The following is a 13,604-nucleotide window of genomic DNA, read 5'->3' on the forward strand; positions in this document are numbered from 1 at the left end:
GATATGTTGTCTGAAGTTACAGAAGACAACATTTCTACCAGCAGATTGTGTTTGTTTACATGTGTTGAAGCGTCCCTGTCCTGGTCCAGTTGAGAAGAGTTGATAGTTGTCGGTAGTTTGACTTGAAGAGCTGGAACTTGACCACAGATCAGAGACCAGATCACCCCATTACCCTCTAAATGAGATATTTGGCTTGATCTCTGCCTCACTTGTTTCCTCTGTCAGGCAGAAAGAGAAGTAGTTTGTGGCTCTCTTGTATGAAGAAGTGTTTCTCTTCCCGGTGTGATGGATTGTTGACCTTGTTGTGACCTTAAACTGTGTTTATTTCCCCTTATTTGTTCCTGCAGCCTCAAGTTAGATCAGCCCAAGCAGAGTGGGAAATACACACTCAGACAGCTTCACTACTGTTCCTCTGGTAAGTGTGTGTGTCTTTATTGGTGTGTTCTCATACAGTATGTGTTTAAGTGTGTTTGTGAACAGATGTGTTTGATTTGTTGAAGCCAATTTGCTGCCTGAGTAAATTCGCTGCTTAGGAGGTGAGATGATGCTGATACAGTGACAAAATCTCAGTGACTGACAGTCGTACAGGGATTTAAATAGGTTTCTTCCCTGCATCCATAATGTAGTACACACTAATATTCATAACAATGAAGAACACCCATGTTTAATGAGGTTTACAACAGAATAATTCAGCACAAATAAAAGTGCACAGGTGCTTAGTGTTTTTCTATTTTTAGCCATGGCAAGGCTAATGTCACTTTATGTCTTATGTCCATTGCTGCACTTTTATTTTTTACATGGCAGGCTTTATTTGAAATGTCTCTTGTGACAAGTAAAGTAATCTTAAATCAGTCTGGTAGTTAGATTATCAACCACTTTGATCTGGGCTGAAATATCTCAACATCTAGGATATGAAGTGACATGAATTTTTGTACAGATGTTCATGGTTCCCAGAGGATAAATTCTTATGACTAAGATCCTCCAACTTTTCCTGTAGCACCACCATGAGATTAATATTTGTGGTTCTGAGTTAAGTTTCTCAACATCTATTAATGGATTGCCCTAAAGTTTGGAACATATTCATGTCCATTAAAGAACTGGGTGTAGTCACCATGACAACACAAAATTAACACGGTTTTTAAAACAGGTAAACCCACTAATAATAAGCTATAGACTGCTTTACCATTGCCAGTAGAGCAGATCTGTGTACACAGCTCTGCAGAAGATGAGTATGCTTTTCTGTGTGCTGTGTTTTTTTTTTTTTTTTTGGTGTGTCAGTTTGATGTCACCGACAGGCCAGAGAACAGATAAACAGTAGAGAGCAGCAAGGACAGAAGTCTGTGAGAACATCAGGGTCCTTACTTCTTTTCATAGTATATCTCTCACATATTCAGTCTCTCTTTCAAACTTGATGCAGAATAATGTTGATCGATGTTTAACCGCTGCTTAGGAGGAGAGGGCTGGTAATTAGTGTTGGCCCATTATTGCATCTTGCCGTTTAGGGAGCTGAATTACCATGCTCATCTGCGTCACAGTCCAGGGTCAAGAATCCAACTTTTCAAAGCTAAATGCTAAACTAAAATGGTGAAAATAGTACACAGTATACATGCTAACATTTGCATGTTAGCATTTAGCTCAAAGTGCTGCAGAGCTGCGAGTATGACTGCAGACAACAGGACAATATTTTGGTCCTACAAAACAAACAGTGGCTGTAGCACTCAGAGCAGCTGACCATCCACCCTGCACTAAAAAGAGCATGAAATCTCTTCTGTGTAGAGTTATCACAGCACTAATAATGAACAGAAAAATGTGCATATTCTCTGGTTAGTTGCTGACCCACCACTTTATTGAGTCTCATCACTTATTAGGGACAGGAGGGAGTGTCTCATTGACAGATCCGCCCTCCTCTCAGACACCGGCTGCACTGACAAATGATCTCTGCATTTAGTTGTGGCAGTTTAATCCTGCTGTGGCTGAGGAAAATGGCATCCTGCTGCTTTCATAATATAAATTAAATGACCTTCAGCACCGCTTCACAGCTAATGTGATTTCTCCAAATAGTTTATTTGTAGTCATTTTTCCGTTGTTTTGGCAAGCATTATCTGTGTAACCTGCAGTCACGTAAACAATGTTTAGACGTACTGTCACACACACACAGTTTAGGTGTCAGTTGACTGTTGATATTTTTTAAGTGCAGCTATAAAGCTACTGTAGCGTAGGAGCTAATTTAGCCTTTATGAGGAGGGTTATGAGGTTTGACACTTGTTCCTCAGTAATTCTGTCTTATGTCCTGGGCAGGCAATCAATGTTGTCTTAATGGCTCTGCAGGTCCTTGATCCAGAGAGGGAGCAGCAGGAGCAGGTCTGGCCTCTTGTTAATGCAGCTTTACTCAGATGAAAGGCAGCTAAGGAAGGGCCAGGACAATAACCTGTGATGTTTACTCCCTCGACGAGCCAAATGAAACCTCCGACATGGTAAGATCAAATACATCCCTTCACAGACCTGATAGATATTACCATTTACTCAGTGACACAAGAGTGCTGCAGAGGTTTCATGCTCAGTTTTGGTGTTATTAGTCTGGATCTGTTCTGGGTTGTGACTGTACTGATCCACATCTGTAATGGCACCATCTAACACAAATATAAAAAGTAAACAACTGGGCACAGAAGCAGCAGCAGTAAGATGCTTTGTTCACGAGATATTATTGTTCAGAAGACAGTTTTTGTACAATATGAAAACTCTTTTAGGGTAAGGTACACTTAGTTGTTAAAAAACTAAACAAAACAAAACACCAAAATAAGTAAGTGAGCCACATAAATAAGTGAGGTGTGAGTATTTTGTCCTCCTTGACTTGGAGACTTGAGAAGTGCTGTCTTTTGAGCTTTAGTGGAATAAGCTCACTGGATTTTTGGTGTAGCAGTTTGCTGAGAATCCCCTTGTTAAAGCACAACCTCTTTTTCTAAATACAATATAAAAAACCTAAAGTTACCTAAAGTAACATAGATATAGTACATGCAATTTCAATATTTGCAATGGAGAGCTCCTTAAATGAATACAATATAGAAACCATTTAAAAATCATGTGGTTCCTCTGACCACGGTGAGACTAAAAACAAGTCTTGTACCCCAAACACCTTAAATCAGTCTAATTAATCAGATTCAAACTGAATCTCGGATCTCTCTCTCGTGTTTTACTCGGGGGCGGTTATGTCCTTTGTCATGCATGATGTGTGTTGCGACCCTGATGTGCAGTGGGTTCGATTTGGGTTGTCTCATCACTTTTTGGGTAAGCTAGCTAAACTGTTACCTAAATTTGTTTAGTAACGAGATCTTTGCCATAACCTCAAGGTCATACCCCAAGAAGACCTGGTACCTAACTGTAGCTTCAAACGGAGATGATTTATTTATTTTTTTTCAATTATCATTGATTCATGAAGGTACACTTAGATTTTTACTCCTTGTACTGCTGGCAAAGCTGCAACCAGGACACAATTTCACTGCAGATTTTCAAATGATTTTACCTTACTGCTGATAAATTCTGATATTGACAATTGTAATGGCTGGGTGGATGTGGCTCTGAGGTAGAGCGGGTTATCCTGTAATTAGAAGGTTGGCTGTTCCATCAGTGTGTGATTTTGTGTAAATGCATAAAAACCTGAGGAGCAGGTGGTCGCCGTAACCACCAGTGTGTGATTGTGAATCATAGTGTGAGAATACTTTTGATGGTCAAAATAACTAGAAAAGTGCTATACAAGTGCAGGTCCATTTAACGTTATACTGAAAAGTATGTACAATTAAATAGTGTGAAAACATATTGACATTAAGATGGATTAAATTATGTACAAGAACAAAAATCAGTTTAGATGGGATGTCTTAATTTTGACATCAATGTAGTATCTGGTATTAATAGATGCCCAGATGCTCAGTCTTCATGTACACAGGTGTGAGAAGAAATACACAAATTATTGGAAAACATGAATACTATATCCTGTATGCCTTCATACTTGGCATGCATCATTTAAACTGATCTCATATTGTATGTGTGTATTATTTTGTTTAGTTTGCTTAATTCCAAGCTTTAGAACTAAACCTAACCCATACTTTGCCTCTCAGTCCAACTTCTCATTTTCATTAAGCCAAAGTAATTAAATTCTTACAAAGGTGCACAAGGTTTATCATATTAAGTATGAACCTGCACTCAGAGCACGGACTGAGATCATAACGCTTGCTGAAGCGTGAACTGCAACATCCTCCAACACCAGGGGGTTTTTAGGGAGTCCAGTAGCTCACATGAAGGGATTGATGTACTTGTTATTACGAGACTTATTTGCTTTCTTGCAGAGACCTAGATAAGAAGATTGATATTGCTTTTATATTTGTCTGTTAAATGTGCAGCTACAGCTTGCAGCCGGTTAGATTACCTTTGCACAGAAAGTGGAAACAGAAGAAAACAGTTATCCTGACTCTGTCCGAAGGTGAGAAAAGCAAAAATCCATCCAACAACTCTATAAAGCTCAGTAATTAATGGGGCATATCTTGTTTGTTTACTCTGTGTAAAAGTGTAAGAACAACAGTTTCTACCTGACTAACAGTAACTTCCTGGAGCCTCTTTGCTTTGCGTGTACTTGGACGCTACACAGACCTTCCCCAGTATTTGCACACAGTTCACTGCTGGTGTAACTCTACTGAGACCCATGCCGTACAGGATCAGAGAAGACACTCGTCTGTAAGACGTTTTTAATTCTCAGGGAAGTTTTATGATGCAGAGTTTCAACGAGCCATCTGGGAGCTGGACTCACAAACTGGGAGAGGGAATCAAACTCATAAATTGTCAATCCCAGTGCAGATCCTGCAACTTATTCACTGAACTGAATGAATATTTGATACAGGAAGTGTTAGTGAACAAAAGAGCAATTTTACAATGCAACAACAGAGACAAAAATAGCCAAAAGAGACAGGATTCTGAGTTTATAGGATCAGTTTAAGATTCTTCTTTAAATTACTGACATTAACATAAAAACAAGTGAAGGGAATAAAGGGAATACCACTGGCTCCATTAAGGATAATAGGCCATTAAGGCTCTATCACTAAAATCAAGCATATTGAGCCAGCAAACAAATTTAGAAAACTACTGCAGGATAATGAGAGGTTCATAAAAAATGGCCAAATAATGCAGTTTTTAATTAAAGTTAGGTTGCAGCTTTCAGGTCAAGTTTTCTCACACACTCTTAAGTTGTTGCAAAATATTTATGAGCCATGATAAGAAATGAAAAAAGTGTTATTTTTGTATTTACTCCAGCAGGAAGGTTTCTCAAAACCAGGATGTGATGTTTACATGCACAACACATAACTGGGATGCTCCAAAAACCAAACCATAACCTTGGACACTGGTGCAAATGTTGAGAGAATTTGTTCAGGACAGATGGTCAGGAAATGGATTGTAAACAGGACATTTTGACATAAATCGCAGTAAAGTTTTAAAAGCATGCCAACTTCAGGTAAAAGAAAGACATATTAGTTTAAGAGAACAATGATCAAAAACTGCTTGACAAGTAGTAGAGTAACTTTTAGATTAGTTTTTCAGCGGAGTCATAAAACAATAGGGGGGCTTTCTGTGAGGTCCAGCAAGACTAAAAGAGAGACAAGTGCAAAATCGAACATTCATTAGAGCTTATTACATTTCATTTCTGATACGTAAGCAGGTTTATCCAATTAAATTAATTTCACCTTATGTTCTGTACCGCCTGAGATCCTGAACCACAGCCAGTTGGTTTCATTTCCTATCCACTTGACGTGATTCTCGCTTTGGGATGCAAGTTGTTGCTTATCTCAGCTGTGAAACGCTGCAGGAGTTTAACTTGTGATCTGTTGTCAAAGTCCTTGTAGAAATGTCTCATGATATAAACTAAATGAGAAGCAGCGGGAAACAGAAATAGAAAGGCGCAAAGAGAAGGATGGCAGCCAGTTTTTGAACCTTTTTCCATCTGTTTATTCCCTATAATTACTGTTTCTGCTTTAATTACCAGCTTCAACAACACTGGGATGGCTGGTATTGTTTTCATGATGTGTGTTTGTGTGTGTGAGTGTGAGAATGTGTGTGTGAACATGGTAAAATGTGGTCCTGGTGACACCTATTGTAGCAGGAACTACCACAGAGGACATTTAAAGTATTTTGCCAGGCGTTAAAACGTCTGTCTGTCTGTCTGTCTGTCTGTCTGTCTGCAGTCAGATTTTTCAATGCCATAACATCGCAACCTTGCAAGATGCAGTCATAATTACTTTACAGGTGTGTAGTTAAGATCACTTTGAAGGTCGAGTAAGAAGATGGGAGGCCCCGAAGTACAGGGTTTGGAAGTAGGGAAGGGGCCATTGCCCACTCACTTAGACTTGTTTTAAGTCCCAGGTCTTTAGAAAGGGTCCCACAGAGTCCAGTCCACAACATTACTGATAATGTACTCATGACTCCCTGTGCAATCATGTGAGCTAGCTCCAGTGCTTAATTACTGTGCGGCACTTATCAATAATGGCAAGGTTGGCTAGTTTGTTAACATTTACAAAGTGTTGAAACATATTGGCCAATGGGCTGTGTTATTTTTACAAGCCTAATGACATTTTTGCAAGCAACAATAAGTGGTTTTGTAACTTTTTTAGCAAGAGACACACATATCAGTTACAGGCAAGAGCAAACGAGAGACATGAAAATATTCAGAGAATCATCTCAAGTGACACAATAGGAGGTCCCTGTTCTAAAAAACTGGCTCCTTAGAATTACACAATTTTTCTGACTTTCTTCTGTAGAAATTGAGTTGTCATATATTCCCAATGATGTCACAACATAGTAACTATGTAAAAAAAAAAAGCATTTTTAGAATATTCAGAAAACAAAAAGGTTCATTTCATTTATGGTATTTGCAATGCAAAACTTTGAAACTCAATGTCTTTGAACTGCTCAGAACACAGGTAGAAGCTTTATACATCTAAGGTGGCAAAATGTTCAACACTCCTGTATGTGCTGGAGTGATCCCACTGCTAGTAAAACTCATGCTGCTACTACAACTACAAAAGAATAATATCACCTCATATCACCTGTTAAAATTGGTCCTTGAAGTAGTTCTTTCATAATTTGTAGGACAAAATCTGCACATAATAAAAAGAGGCATGAGAAATACAACTAAAAAAAGTCTGACAGACTGATTTGACCACACGCTATCAAATCAGGGCAGCGTCCATTGGGCAGACAATTAAAGCACATTATTGCCTCAACATCCCACTCTGCTCAACAAGAGCACTGTTTTGCTGCTATGGGCTTCTTTAATGGTCCATCAGTGAATATTGTCTTCCACTGGTGTGTATCGCCACCTCCACACTGTGAGACGATGCTCTTCAGATGGAGGCCCGGGTCCCTCTGTCAGCATCACCCCACGGTGAGCTGTAATGAGTTGGTGTGTGCGTAATGAGAGCTAATGCTGCCGCAGCTATTGAGCCGCTCGTGCCACCAGCAGGCCATAATGCCCTTCCTGCTGTGATGTGTCAAACAGCCACATGCAAAACAGACTGGTGCCAGTGAGCGTGATGGCAGGTCTGCTGCAGCGTCTCCCCAGCAGCAGATGGATCAGAGAAACAGGGACAAAGGCCCCGCAGAGTCTCTAATGACAGCATTTGGCGGCAGCTCAACTGATACCATGGGACAGCTGAATTTATGTTGTAAATAACACCTCTGCTCTCTGTTGACCCTGTTTTTAAAATTTGGGCTGGGTATCATTTGCTGATTCAAATGAGTTTTATCCTGATACCTATTTACCTCTGCTTTGAGAAATATAAACATGCTTTATAAAACTCCCTTTTGTCATAAAACAAAATAAGCCAACATTAAAATGTTGAAGTATTTGATTGGCAACATGCTTTTATTGTCAATAAATAGGATAAGATAAGATAAGATCTTTATTGTCATTGTTTAAAACAACAAAAGTCACGTTGGTGACTCTTCAGCAACAGCACAAGAACAAACACAAACAACTGAAATAAGTAAATTCAGAGAACATAGAATGACGCACAAAACAAAAAAACTGCCGAACCATGAAGAGCTCCGGGCCGCTGCGTTTGACCGTGCTGCCATCTTGGGGAAATCCCATGAAAAGAAACATCAGCAGTTACTGAAATGGACATCAGAAGTGGTCGTCATCATCACAGATGTGGGTTAGAAGCGTCCTGTTACACTGACGACTAGGTTCTGAGTTGTTAGTAATGTTGGGGTAGTAGACGGGTCAAACAAACAGGACTTTTCTCAGGAGACTGGGGTTTGTGTCTTGTGAGAAACCAAAAGTCATCATTGAGTTATTTTACATTGACATTAGGTACAAATCTTTTTTTAATTTTAGCCAAATCATGATTTTTTTAAACCATACCACATAGTATTAGTATCTAAATCTATCATAAGTGAAAGCAAAACGTTAAAAAAAAACCAAAAAAAACCTGCTCCCAATACTGGCATTTAATGGGCTGATTACCGTATTGTAAACCTACTGGTTGGTATAGGATCCTGTTAACTCAGATTAAATAAAAAAATAAAAAAATAAATCCATGAGGCTGATAACCACTGTAATGCCCAATTAGTCATGTGAAAACATACAGACTGAATCATCACAAGCCAACAAGGTTTGAAACAACTGTTTTTGCCAAATATTTTAAGCTTGAGATTTCGGGGATTTATTTTTTTCGTCTTCCTTTTTTTGATGTTTTTTTTTTGTCCTCTCTCTCTTTTTTCTTTTTTTTTTTAATACTGTTGAGTTTTGGGGTGTTTTATTCTTCTTTTTTTAAAATAATTAATATTTTTTCTGCACTGGATACTTTAAATACTCTAAGTACATTTTCCTGATAATACTTAGTTACAGTTCTGTACTTTTACATGTAACAGAGTGTTTTAACAGTGTGGTATTAGTACTTTTACTTGGATAAAGGATCTGCATGCTTCTTTCACCACTGGCCATAGTCCATGCTATAGCAACATTTTTGTTTGTATTAAAAAAAAAACACTCAGCATTATTTGGCATATATTCTCAATATGTTGGCTTATTACAAGGTGCGCTGCATTGATTTTAGCCCTCTGGGCATCTGACCAGGTCTCAGCCTCCTCCTTTAATGAACAGATTTGTTTATTATAAGTGGAGGCACAGGCTGAATTCATTATTTAAGTTGCCGGTTGCCTTAAAGAAGCCAGCTAATGTGTTTGAAATGCTGAAGCATGTTAAATATATTAAGTGTTTATGTGTGTGTGTTCAGCTCAGCTGTGAGCTGGGAGGGCAGTTTGTCTCCTGGGCGGTGTACGTGGTGTCTGACAGGCCCCCCGCTCCTCACGGTGCTGGATAAAGATATTAGCTGGGCACTGTTGACACTGCATGCACACTCGTAATGGCCTCATAAATTCTGCTTGTGTGAAAGGAAGAAAGGGACTGAAAAAGGAAGGAAAGGGGCTGTGGACTCATTGGCAGTCCACTCTCACCCTCTGCCTGCTCTAAACCACCCAGCATGCACCCTACCTGCAGTTACAGATGCAGCAAATACAGGCAGCATTTGTGTTTACGTTACACTTCAGAGTCTTTATATGTATGTTTTCAATATATTTAGCAAAGGACCTCCTTTCTAAAGCACAGATTCACAAGCAGATGGAAGCTTTTACGCGCACAGTGGTTGCAATTCTTTAAATAAAATGTGACTGAATTTGTAATGTCGCAGTGATAAATACGCTACATATGTAAGTGTCATGTTTATGAAGATTTTATGGACAAGAAGACATGTTACCCCAAGCAGTTTCATATAACTCATTTGACAGTGTCACCTCTTCCTTGACCATCTGAAGGTGGAATACAGAACAAGGTGTTGAACAACATGACATGTTGCCTGTTATGTTCAAATGCCAAATTGCACTGTACATATGTACTTGTTAAAAGCAGCTACGAGGTTGTGAATGTGTGTGGGGGATTAAGCAGGCTACAGAGAATAAAATACTGCCTTTACAGGCCACAAAGGTAGCCATGTTTATTGAAGTTTAAAAGCTCTCAAACATATTTTCTCAATCAGGCTGTTTCTACCAGTGATGGGGTCTTGCATGGAGACGTAATGTTCTGCCAAAAGTAGAGCAGTTTTGGTTTTTTCACATTAGAGATTTATCTATTTGTTTTATTGTCTGTCATTAGTTTGAAGTGGCCAGGGCTGTAAAAATGTGTTTTGATCACACATGCATGCACCAGTGAGAGTTAGGTTATAGTCAAAACAAACTTTGATGGCATTTGTGGGGGTTTTGGGGGTTTTTTTGCTCATAGAGAGCCAAAGTCCTTACATCATGTCCAGTTTAGCCTCTGCTCTGCTAGTTCTGTGACTCAGTGCAACTCAGCATTTCTTTCATTGGTCTTTAAAAAAAAATAAGTGTATTCCTGGGTGTCACAAATCAGCGTCCACTACAGCACTTGCTATTGCAAATTATAGTTATAGTTTATTTGCTATGATTAACACAGTAGCATTAGAAATGTACATTAACACATAAGAAACCAGATGTCCTGTGTTTAGCGTTTGGGGCAAAACGCGAATTAGCAACACCTGTCCACAGGAGGCATTGAAAAAAAAAAGAAATACATCCACAAATAAATAAAATTAATAATAATCAAACTACTACTACTACTACTACTACTACTAATAATGTTTTTTTGCTCATAGGGAGGCAAAGTCCTTACATCATGTCCAGTTTAGCCTCTGCTCTGCTAGTTCTGTGACTCAGTGCAACTCAGCATTTCTTTCATTGGTCTTTAAAAAAAAATAAGTGTATTCCTGGGTGTCACAAATCAGCGTCCACTACAGCACTTGCTATTGCAAATTATAGTTATAGTTTATTTGCTATGATTAATAGTCTTTTCCCTATTTAAAGGAACAGTTCACTCCAAAATCAAAATACATATTTTTCCTCTTAGCTGTAGTGCTATTTATCAATCATGGTCTATATTATTGTGGTTTTAGCTTTTGAGTGTTGGCAATATCGGCCATAGAGATGTCTGCCTTCTCTTCAATATGATGGAACTAGATGGTACTCGGATTGTGGTGCTCAATGTGCCAAAAAACAACAAGAATTTTTCGGTTGAACTATCCCATTGAAGCAAGTTTTGCAACATTTCAGCTGTAATCTTGGCTGTCCAAAAGCTTCCTTGCTGTTTAGTCCTCTCTATCCTGAGAGACACGTCCAAACATGCTGTGGCACCTCAACTCACCCAGGCTTTTTCTTTTGTTGAGCTGTGATGTTTAACCTGCGGTGTCCTTTTAAATGCCGCTAAAACCAGAAATAGTGACTACCATACAACAACCATATTAGATTGTTTTAATAAAAGAAAACAAGTCACACAACATACTGTTGATTAAGGCTGTGTTTGAGAACTAGACTTTTTGTTATTAGCGTCAGTATCTTAATCAATAAAACCATTTTGGGTAGATTTATGAGTCTTGTGACACACACATGAGGAAGAGGCAGCAGCTGGAGAGTGAGTAAGAGTTTAAAATGTGCTCTGTGCTGTCAGATGAGGTTTGATGGTGAAATGTGACTGTCAGTGACTTTGTTTAGATTAAATGCCTGAAAGGGCGCAGGCAATGTTTCTTGGCAGCACCGATGTCACTCTTGTTGGCTCTGGTGTCACATGGCCAGTATTGATTGTTAGATCCAGGGGCTGTTAAGGAGCTGCTTGCATCTCAATGTTTCCTTTAGCAGAAGATTAATGTTGCCTCTAACAGCAGAGTCTATCCTCCCTGTATTTCTCTTCATTATTAATGAAACTTAAATTGCAGTTTTCCAAACCAAAGCGAGCAACAGATTTTAAATATACAGTAACTCAAACATTGAAGGTATGAAGAATTGTTTGTTTCTGTTTGTAAACATTCTCGCCAGTGAAAGTGAAAGTAAAAGCCAACTCCAGATTTATTTCTTGTTTGGGGTTTGGCAATATTTGCATTTTTTTCTGCACTGTGTCTCTTGGATGCCTGCTGCTTACGATCTGGCACCGGGTCACTACTTTTTTATAAAGTCCCGACCTCATCTGAGCACTGTGGGGGCACATATGTCCCAAGCACAGAAAATAATGAGAAAATACAGTCAGAGTCTCTGCGGATGAATACACTGCCGCACACTTCTGTTGGATCATGAGTGATGACAGAGGGATTACTTTTGTGTGAGTCTATGCACTGTTTTTTAAAGAAATCCCCGTAGAGTAGAGTAAGCCATTTCTCACTTAAAAAAATCAACAAAAAAGTGATAGTAGAGTTCATATGTATGTCATCAAAGTAATGTGTAGGTGTAAATTTATTCATTAAAGCAATAGTCTGACATTTTGACATTTTTGCCTTTTTCTTGAGTTAGATGAGAAGATTGTACGGTAAATACACTACTCAGCCAGCATCTGGTTTGCGTAGTGTAGCATACAGACTTGAAACTGCTAGCCTGGCTCTGCTCAAAGATTTTTTAAAAATCCACCTACCGGCACCTCTAAAGCTTAGTAATTTACACCATATATCTTGATTGTTAAATCTGTGTAAGAACAACAATTTGCTGTTTTATGGGGAATGTGTGCATGACTACTTTTTGGCCAGGAGCATTTACGAGGCAATTAGGAATTTACTGCTCGTTGTCAAGTAATAGCAAGCTGTCAGGGACAGCACCTGACTTTGAACTTCTTTAGATATAGATATTTTTTTAGATATTTTTTTTCAGTGTTGTGTCACAACTGCGCCCCCCCTCCCAAAAAAAAAGAAAATAAAGAAAAAAGAAACAAACATGTTACACTATCAGGATTTGATCCATTTGGTTCAATAATGTTTCAATAAGTAGAAGACTCGCCCTATTAAATAATTGTATCCCCATTCAAGTTATTGTAGAGTTAAACCACAAGTTAGCCACTCGGCGAGAACAAGTTGGCAGCCGGATTTTGTTACCTTCAAACTGAGTGAGGCTAATGTTTCTGTCTTAATGTTGAGAAAAGCCAACTGGTTGTGGGATATAGCTTTATGTTAACCATACAGACTAGAGAGTGGTACAGTGTTACTCTTTTCATCAACTCTCAGTAATTGTTTTACAGTTAGTGATAAATTAGTGCACTTAAACATTTTGTTATAGGCAGAAACAAGGTGACTTTCTGATTTTTATTAGAAGAATTTGTTGGCATTTCTTAAAAAACGGGATTTAAAACCTACTTCATTATAGTAATATGAAGAGTAGATAAAATATCAAATTCAGGTGAATCTTTGTGGCAGGTTTACTGGATGTATAAATCCTGTGTTTTTTTTTTACTTTACTCACCATTATAATTTTGCACCCTCGTGTTAAATTCACAGCCAACACCTGAAGAGTTAAATGTGTTTCATCCACTGCATACAAACACAAGCACACATACATATGACACTCATGACGGAGGGCCAGTCCATGTTAATCCAGTGTGGTTTTACGGAGATGTGCGATCTGTGCTCAAATTAATATGGTCATTGGACTTATTGCTTCCCATGACAACAGTCTGACTGATGTTTCAGTTTCGGTTAATAGCAGTCACTTAAATCAGCAGTGATGAATTTGCTGAAGTC

General features: G+C 38.7%; 1 protein-coding gene across 1 annotated transcript in view; it reads left to right on the top strand.

Annotated features, from left to right (window-relative positions):
• The first annotated feature begins 2,411 nt into the window (after window positions 1-2,411).
• The window catches only part of LOC121959243 (FYVE, RhoGEF and PH domain-containing protein 5-like), a 43,353-nt gene continuing 32,160 nt past the window's right edge, over window positions 2,412-13,604 (top strand). Inside the window, exon 1 of the mRNA XM_042508494.1 lies at window positions 2,412-2,474. The gene's annotated coding sequence lies outside the window, so the exon portion shown is untranslated. The remainder of the gene's footprint in view (window positions 2,475-13,604) is intronic.

Source organism: Plectropomus leopardus, chromosome 2, assembly GCF_008729295.1.
Source record: "Plectropomus leopardus isolate mb chromosome 2, YSFRI_Pleo_2.0, whole genome shotgun sequence".
Lineage (NCBI taxonomy): Eukaryota > Metazoa > Chordata > Actinopteri > Perciformes > Serranidae > Plectropomus > Plectropomus leopardus.